Raw genomic sequence first — 8,038 nt, forward strand, 5'->3', positions numbered from 1 at the left:
GACACTTTTATATTTACAGCATAGCATTTTTTCAAAATTTGTTAAAATGACAGAAATGCCCTGAATAGGCTAAACAAAATTTTACGTGGACATATATGGTACTTTCATGTTTTCCAAATTTCTTAACATATTTGGATAGTACATACCGATACAAACGTATTGGTGCAAGCATAATAGAATTCAAAGCTAGAACGAAGATTTTATGAAGCTTGGAACACCAAGGGCATTTTGGTCATTTACAATTAATTTGACACATTTTTCATTTTTCTTGCCTTAGGGTTTGAGCCACGTGGGGCCCACTCTCAGAAATTTGGAACTCTCAACTCTTTCTATTTCTCTCGATCTCTCATGTTTCTTTCTCATCTTTGTCGCCATTTTCCTCACTGAGAAACACACCACACCATCACCAAATCTTGTCGAATTAATCACTAAACCAACGTCACAGAGGCCTCCGTCTTTGTACAACCGTAAAGTTGTGCTTTGAATCACGAGAAAACGATGTCAGATTGACGTTTTAGAAGCTTTAAACGGACCACTCGTTGACTCCCACCAAAGTAAGAGTTCTAACCACCCTAGATTCATTCCTCATGTTAAGTACATAAATTTTCATGTTTGGATCATCGAATTTGTATGAGAATCGGAAAAGTTATAAAGATTTAAAAAAAAAAATCCCAATTTCTGGCCAAATTTCTATAGAATCTGGTGAGATTCAAGGCAATAGACAGCATATGGTGACAGTGTCAGCGATCAGAGAGAGGTAAAAGACAGAGGAATATTTTGTTAGTGTAAAATATTCCGCTGAGCCTATGCCCACGGGTAAGGCGACACGTGGTGGCAGCTTAAGGACGAAAAATCCAAAATGTTGTCCCAAGCTACTTTCAATGGCCTGATTCCATTTTTGGTACTCGTTTAGCGATATTCAACTATTTTAACGTAGTTTCATTGTTAGCCGCCACTTAAGATTGCGATTGGTGGAGATCCGCCACTTAATGTAGTTTCAATGGCTTGATTCGTCACAGAATTTTAACATATTGTTGTAGAAGAATAATGAGACCTTTAGGAAGTTATGGATTGGAAATCCAAGTGCGGATCTTTTGGATCGAGTTACGTTGGGTTGTTGACCCATTGATTAAGGGTTGATTTTTGGTCAACGCATGCTGAATCCATCTAGATTGTCCTAGAAGATGTGTATGACTTAAAATTATGTGTTTTATCGATAGACAAGATTGTGATTTTTTCTAGGTGACGATCATGACGACGATGCCTCGATCTTTATGCCAAGGTGGCTTAGTGCGGACTCCAGGTTAGTGACTTAATATTTGTGGTAGCAGTTATTACCATGAAAATCCTCATGATAGTATCCTTGGTGGATATACATGGTTTTATAAGATGTGCTTTCTATTAAATTGGTTTTATATTTAGCCATCGATCTACTTTTATGAAATGTGATTTGAAATGCATATTTGAAATGCTTATGAAACATCGATGTATTTAATGAAGTGTGATTTCCGCACATGACATAATGGGTGTCGCTCATTATTTGTAAGCCCATCTCCCCCAGAGTGATTTCTACATATGACAGGATGGATGTCATTCATAATTTGTAAGCCCATCTCCAGAACTACACTAACCCTTAGTCTAGTCTAATAAAGACTAGTGATGAGCAAACGCACCCATATAGATATTTTTACACCAAGTGGCTAGTTGCCTATAATTCCAGACAACCTTGTGGCACTAATTAAATGAGATCTTGTAGCACTGATGAAACTTAAACGGTTAAACCCTTTCATATTTTTGCGGAATTAACTTGGCTCCTTGATGGTTGAGGAGTTCTTCCTCAATTTACTTTATGACCGATTCACAGAATTTTGCACTTATAATCATAATTGTTAATAATATATACACTCCATAAAGATCATATATGCCAAAAAAAGTCATTCCGCCGATTCATGGAATTTCCGACTTATGATCAAATTTTTTGTTGAAGTAATATTTACAAAATAATTTGTAATATAAATGGTTTTTAATTATAAACACAAAATGTGACATCTCACATCGCCCAGGGGAGTGATCCTTATATGTATATTCTCATCCCTACCTAGCACGAGGTCTTTTGGGAGCTCACTGGCTTTGGGTTCCGTAGGAACTCCGAAGTTAAGCGAGAAGGGGGCTAGAGCAATCCCATGATGGGTGACCCACTGGGAAGTTGCTCGTAAGTTTCCAAAAACAAAACCGTGAGGGAATGGTAAGCCCAAAGTGGACAATATCGTGCTACGGTGGTGGAGCGAGCCCGGGAAGTGATCCGCCCCGGACCGGGATGTGACACAAAACCTTTAAATTGAATATGAATTAAATTGTTAAAGAACTCTTCAATTTTAAGAAGCCAAGCTCCCTCTACTTTATTTGCATGGCTACGGTCCTACGGCAGATTATTATAACTAATAGAGTTGGGGAATTGTTATTGGCACTTCAAAAATCTTATTCTACACTTCAAACTTTCTATATTTAGAAAGAAAAATACACTTGTGAAGTGTGTAGAATAAAATTTTTAAAGTGCCAATAACACTTCTCTAAAATTGAGAGATCATCCTAAATTTATGTGTGCAACTGTAAACGAAAAATCTCCGGCACATTCAAGTCTTCAACTTCGTACTTATCGTCAAGGCACATAATTCAAGCATCGATAATGCTAATTATGGCGCAGAGTGATGACTTTAATTTGTACCCGAAATCCAAAGCACACAGCATATACTTTGGTTTTGGAAAACCCAAATGAACTTACAAACAAAACACCATGTGGGAGGTTAAAGATAATGTTAAAGAGATTAAATTTTTAAATCAAATGATACGTCATCAATAAAAACAAGCATATTAATTGATATTTAGTTAATAATTCAATCATCTATAACCACGTTATTTGGTTTGTAAATTTAATTTAAAAAAAATTAATTTCCCTAACATTACTAGTGATATTAATTCCAAGAAATAACAAGAACAAAGAAAGAGATTAATTCTCTCCGAGAAAACTATTCAGGATGGTATAAAATATTAGCAATGTACAGACAACTTATGTGATAGCTTTCTATTTGTTCTATATATCATCATATGCATGAGTTTATTCTGATTTCTGAACATGCATGTAGTTACTTTTAACCAACAGATAATATACTCTCATGTTACTTGTCATATGATTTGGTGTGACAATATTTAAAATGTTTTGAACCTAGCTCGGTTATGTAACTTAATTAGCAAACAACATAATTACAGTATGCTACTATTCACTGGTCATCCTCCGAATCTCCTAAAAAGAAAAATGCTTTTTCGGATTATATTGTGGGTGAAGGGTCACCCCCAACTTACACTCATATGATGTTGCAATTACAATCCCGTGAATGACTTAACAGGTTGATATAGATTAATGTTATAAATAGATGATGAGTTATAATAAGAGTCCATTTGTAACACTATATTGGAATGTGACAATCATATAGATAGACGGGTATACAATGTTTATTAATGTAACAATCTATCATATATGAACTTTCTTCATAGCTTGAACTCGGGGCTACCTATAAATGAATGCTGTACGTCGTCATACATCACCAAATACAGGAACATCCCATCAACTTCGAGCTCTTTATGGAGTTATAATTGTAGACCTTCAAGGTGGAGGTATGGAGGCCTACCTTATAGTGTATTTAATCTGGTAAGAGTCCATTGTTGTTAGAGAAGATATATAGAAATTAATGGACGAAATCTTTCCATGGGCACGAGGAGTTCGAAAATGACCAAGTACATTATCATCAATTGGATTTGGAATCGTGGAAAATGACTTTGAGTCTCAATAAAATCTCAACGAAATCTTTCGCATGAAGCCATTGCTGGGAGCATTTTTGCTCACCACTATAGTTAAGATGTATGCTCACCATACACTTAATAATTTGTCACGTGTCATTTCACTTAACTCTACTTAACTTTTACATTAAATATTACTTTTTACATTTAAAAAAAAAATTAAACAAGGTTAAGTAAAATGACACGTGACAAATGATTAAGTTTAAACACCATAATTTATAATGATGAACATAAACCTATAATTTATGGTGGTAAGCAAAAATCCTCATGTAACTGCACTTTGAAAGATTGCTTGGAAGACGCTTTATACTGTGCTGACCAAATCTTTAGAGTCAAATTAATGTTGTAAGAGTTATAAGCTCTGGAACGATTACTATTTCATGACACTTCGAAAGTTCTGTATATTTACGTGCGTATCAAAATGACATGGAGTTGATGTAGGTTAGAGACATAAAAAGAGCATGGGGAGAGTATAATTCACTTAACTAGTCGTACCCTTTCTAACTAATATCATTTGGTTTTATATTTGATATTCGAACTTAAACAGCTAAACTTTAATAGTTTGAAATCGCGCGAATATAAACATCAGTTAGAACTAGAGTTAAGGTTTTAAAAGACGCTGGGCGCTAATTGGATGAGGGGTTGGGGTCTAGCACTTAGGCGGCTAGGCGGGTTAGACAGATTTAAGTAAATTTATTATATATCGTATAAATAAATGTCTATTTATACTTAAAAAAATACATAATTATATTGACATATATAAATTGAAAAGTAGAATGGCAGATAAATTATAAAGTATTAGAACACATTGAAAACATAAGGAACAATCATATAATGAGTGTTCATTCAATTATTCAACAAGTCTCTTACAATTTAGTGAAAAAATAAAATACAAAATAAAACTTATCTATTGTTTATTTAAATGAGAGTCGTGACTTAGGTGGGTGTCTAGACAGATCTAGACGGGCTAAGCAGGCACCTAAGTAGGTCTAGATACTATTTGTTAATTTTCAAATGCCTAAAAATTAATCTGGATGGTGACCTAGGCACTAGGTGGAGATTTTTATAATAGTAGCTAGAATTACATAATACGTAGTTTGTAAGTAAGTGTAAAATATAAAAAGCTAACTAGTCGTACATGGAGGTTTATCCTCGCTACGGCTACCCAATTTGACTTATACCATTTGATAGTTTCTTCCTTGCTCTCTAGTTAATCTTTCGCGTATGATGCATTTCAAATCACAAAGGAATATCGATCATGATGTATTTTTTTGCATGTCGTGAGGGAGAAGAAAAAGTTACCATTTGGGGGTCATAATGCGCAAAAGGAGCATCTCGTGGGTCGAGCAAAACCGCATTTGCTGATTTTATCATGTGCAGATGTCAACGGAGTCATAAGACCACGTGGTAATCCCAAGGGGCTTCGGGGCTTGCGCAAGTCAATAAAAATAATGTGGGCGCATTTTTCCCACTTTTTCATATTAAATGTTTATTTTTCAAATTTAGAAAAAAAAAATTAATCAAAGTTAAATAAAAAAACACGTGATGAATGATGATTTGTATAATGAATATACATCATAATTTATGATGGTAAATAACAATGCTCTTAATTAAAATTCTCTCTGCGGCGAAGAAAAATACTGATCAGGTTACTAGGGTTAGTCTAGTGGTGAAGATTAAACGGAATAATGAAGAAGCAGGTTTGGTGGAAGATTCCAAAACACTCTAATATAATTAAAAAAATTAATAATAAGCATAAAAATAGACCATGTTGCTTTTTTATTTTTATGTTTTTAAAATTATAATTATTACTATTAAGGGGCGGAAAAGATTCAAAATTATTACAACAGTTTAAAAAATTGAGAGTTTTGAATTTGAAATGCATAGGTAGAAATTCAACATTCTATTAATTAAAATATTGGATCGCATGCACCATGTCAAACAAATTATCTAAGTTTATTTCTACAAGACATATCAATCCTTGAAATTGAAAATTGTGGTGTCTTTATCAAATTATCGAAGTGTATCTCTACATGCATGAATAAGAAAATTGCAAATTGTAGTGCCTTTATTATTTATTTATTATTTTTTTTTATTTCATAATGCACTTCCTCCTAAATCCACTGTTTCTTTTTGTTTTCCATGGAAAAGACTTGATATGGAGTCAATGTACGTGAAAGGCACATATATACCAATAACTTAATAACAAAAATAACCCATATTACTAATTAAACCCATAGACTTACAATTGTATGAGTTCCAATAAAACTATAAAAGGACCACTTAGAGTTAGTTGTTACAATCTTGCGAAGCCTACCCACAACCAACATTCTGAAATTTTCATGCAAATTTTGAAGTACTCGAATTACATATGGCTGGAAAGAGAGAGTCTCAAAATTTTGGTGTTATAGTTCTCCTTCTCCTGTTGAGTTTTAATCTTCTTGGATTAATGGAAGCTCGGCGATTAACTGATCATGCAGGGATAACGGTTCGTTTGTCAGTTGGGATGATGAAGTATTCAGGACCAAGCAAAGGTGGTGGAGGACACAGAGGGAGGTTGCATGCTCGGATTATTCCAAATCAAATCAAAGACAAATCTGGTCCCAGTCCAGGAGTTGGCCATCATTATTCTGGAGCCAATAGCATGCACCACTAGCTCACCTATTTTCATTTTACTTTTGTTGGATATGCTTGTCATTTTATCATATTTGATATTGGTACAAGATGTAATACTTGTGTGATGGATTAGTGTACTGTTAATAATTGTTGGAAAAAGTTCTCCATTCAAATCTTATGGACAACAGTTTTTGAGTCAAGAACAATATATATGTTGTTAAGTACAAGGACAAGAATTTGGATTACATATAATGTATTTAATTGCACTGATAACGCTTCTACTAATCCATAAATAGAACAAGGGAAACTGAAGTAAGGAGGAATTGATCAAGAGGAGTTGGAATAGGGAATCAGAATCATATATGTTAAAGTTATTAATTATTATTATTATTATTATTATTATTATTTATGCAAGTGTGTATTGCCCTTGGATATGACATTCTTTTCAACCTACTAGGTTCTGCACTCTTTTTTTTTTTTTTTTTTTTTTTTAACAAATGATATTATCTCATAATACTAAGAGATTGAGTTACGAAGAAATGGAGAGAGAAGAATGAAAACTTAGAGATGAAGGAATTTTAGGAGATTTTTTATTTCACACTACGAATTATTACAAGCCTTTACATTCTGTTATATAGTATCCAAATCAAATGCATGGATTATTACAGTAATGCCCTTTTTAACTAACTCTCTAACAATCTTAACTAATTGAGTGATGGTAATTATAACCAATAGACAACTGACAAGTGTCAATTGGTTAATACTCCCCCCTAGACCTGGCAATTTCTTACACGACCCGTTAACACGACACGTAAACGACACGAAAATAACGGGTTTCGGGTTAACACGATAACTAATCGGGTCATTATCGGGTCACACGATAATAACCCGTTAATAACGGGTCCTTAACAGGTTTACACGAGAGTGACACGCGGGTAACCTGTTTCGACACGATAAGAAAAATGCTATTTTGATGATTTTAATTTTTTAAACTACTAAAAAAAACTTACTATAAAATGCAATAGATATAATGAATATGTATATATTGTTTATTAATTATTATTCTATATAAACTTTAAATTTTAAGTTTTATTTATTTATTTATTTTTATAGTATATTATAGGCAAAGATTGAGATTAAAAATCATAAAACACATTAAAAATAAAAATATCAAGTAATATAAAAATACCAAACACATAAAAAAATTATAATAATTAATTTCCCGCCTAATATTTCAAGAGTTTCATCCATTTCCCGCCTAATGTTTGGGAAATTTTGCAGCCTATATCCATCCATTTCCCGCCTAATATTTAACCCAAAGAAACTCTAAGTGTTAGTTAATGTATCGTTTTGATGGGATACGCATCCTATGAAACAAATTTCAATGATCCAACCGTCAAACTTGTTTATATATGCTTCGAGATCGCATACGCCAAAATTTGCAAAAAAAAAATATTCAGAGATCAAGAAACAAGACAAAACGTTTCAACGGTTATAAACGAAAAATCACGATTTAACGGCTGTTTTAACTCTGATTTTGATGATTTTTTACAGCTATACTCTTTGA

Source organism: Pyrus communis, chromosome 2 (assembly GCF_963583255.1).
Source record: "Pyrus communis chromosome 2, drPyrComm1.1, whole genome shotgun sequence".
NCBI lineage: Eukaryota > Viridiplantae > Streptophyta > Magnoliopsida > Rosales > Rosaceae > Pyrus > Pyrus communis.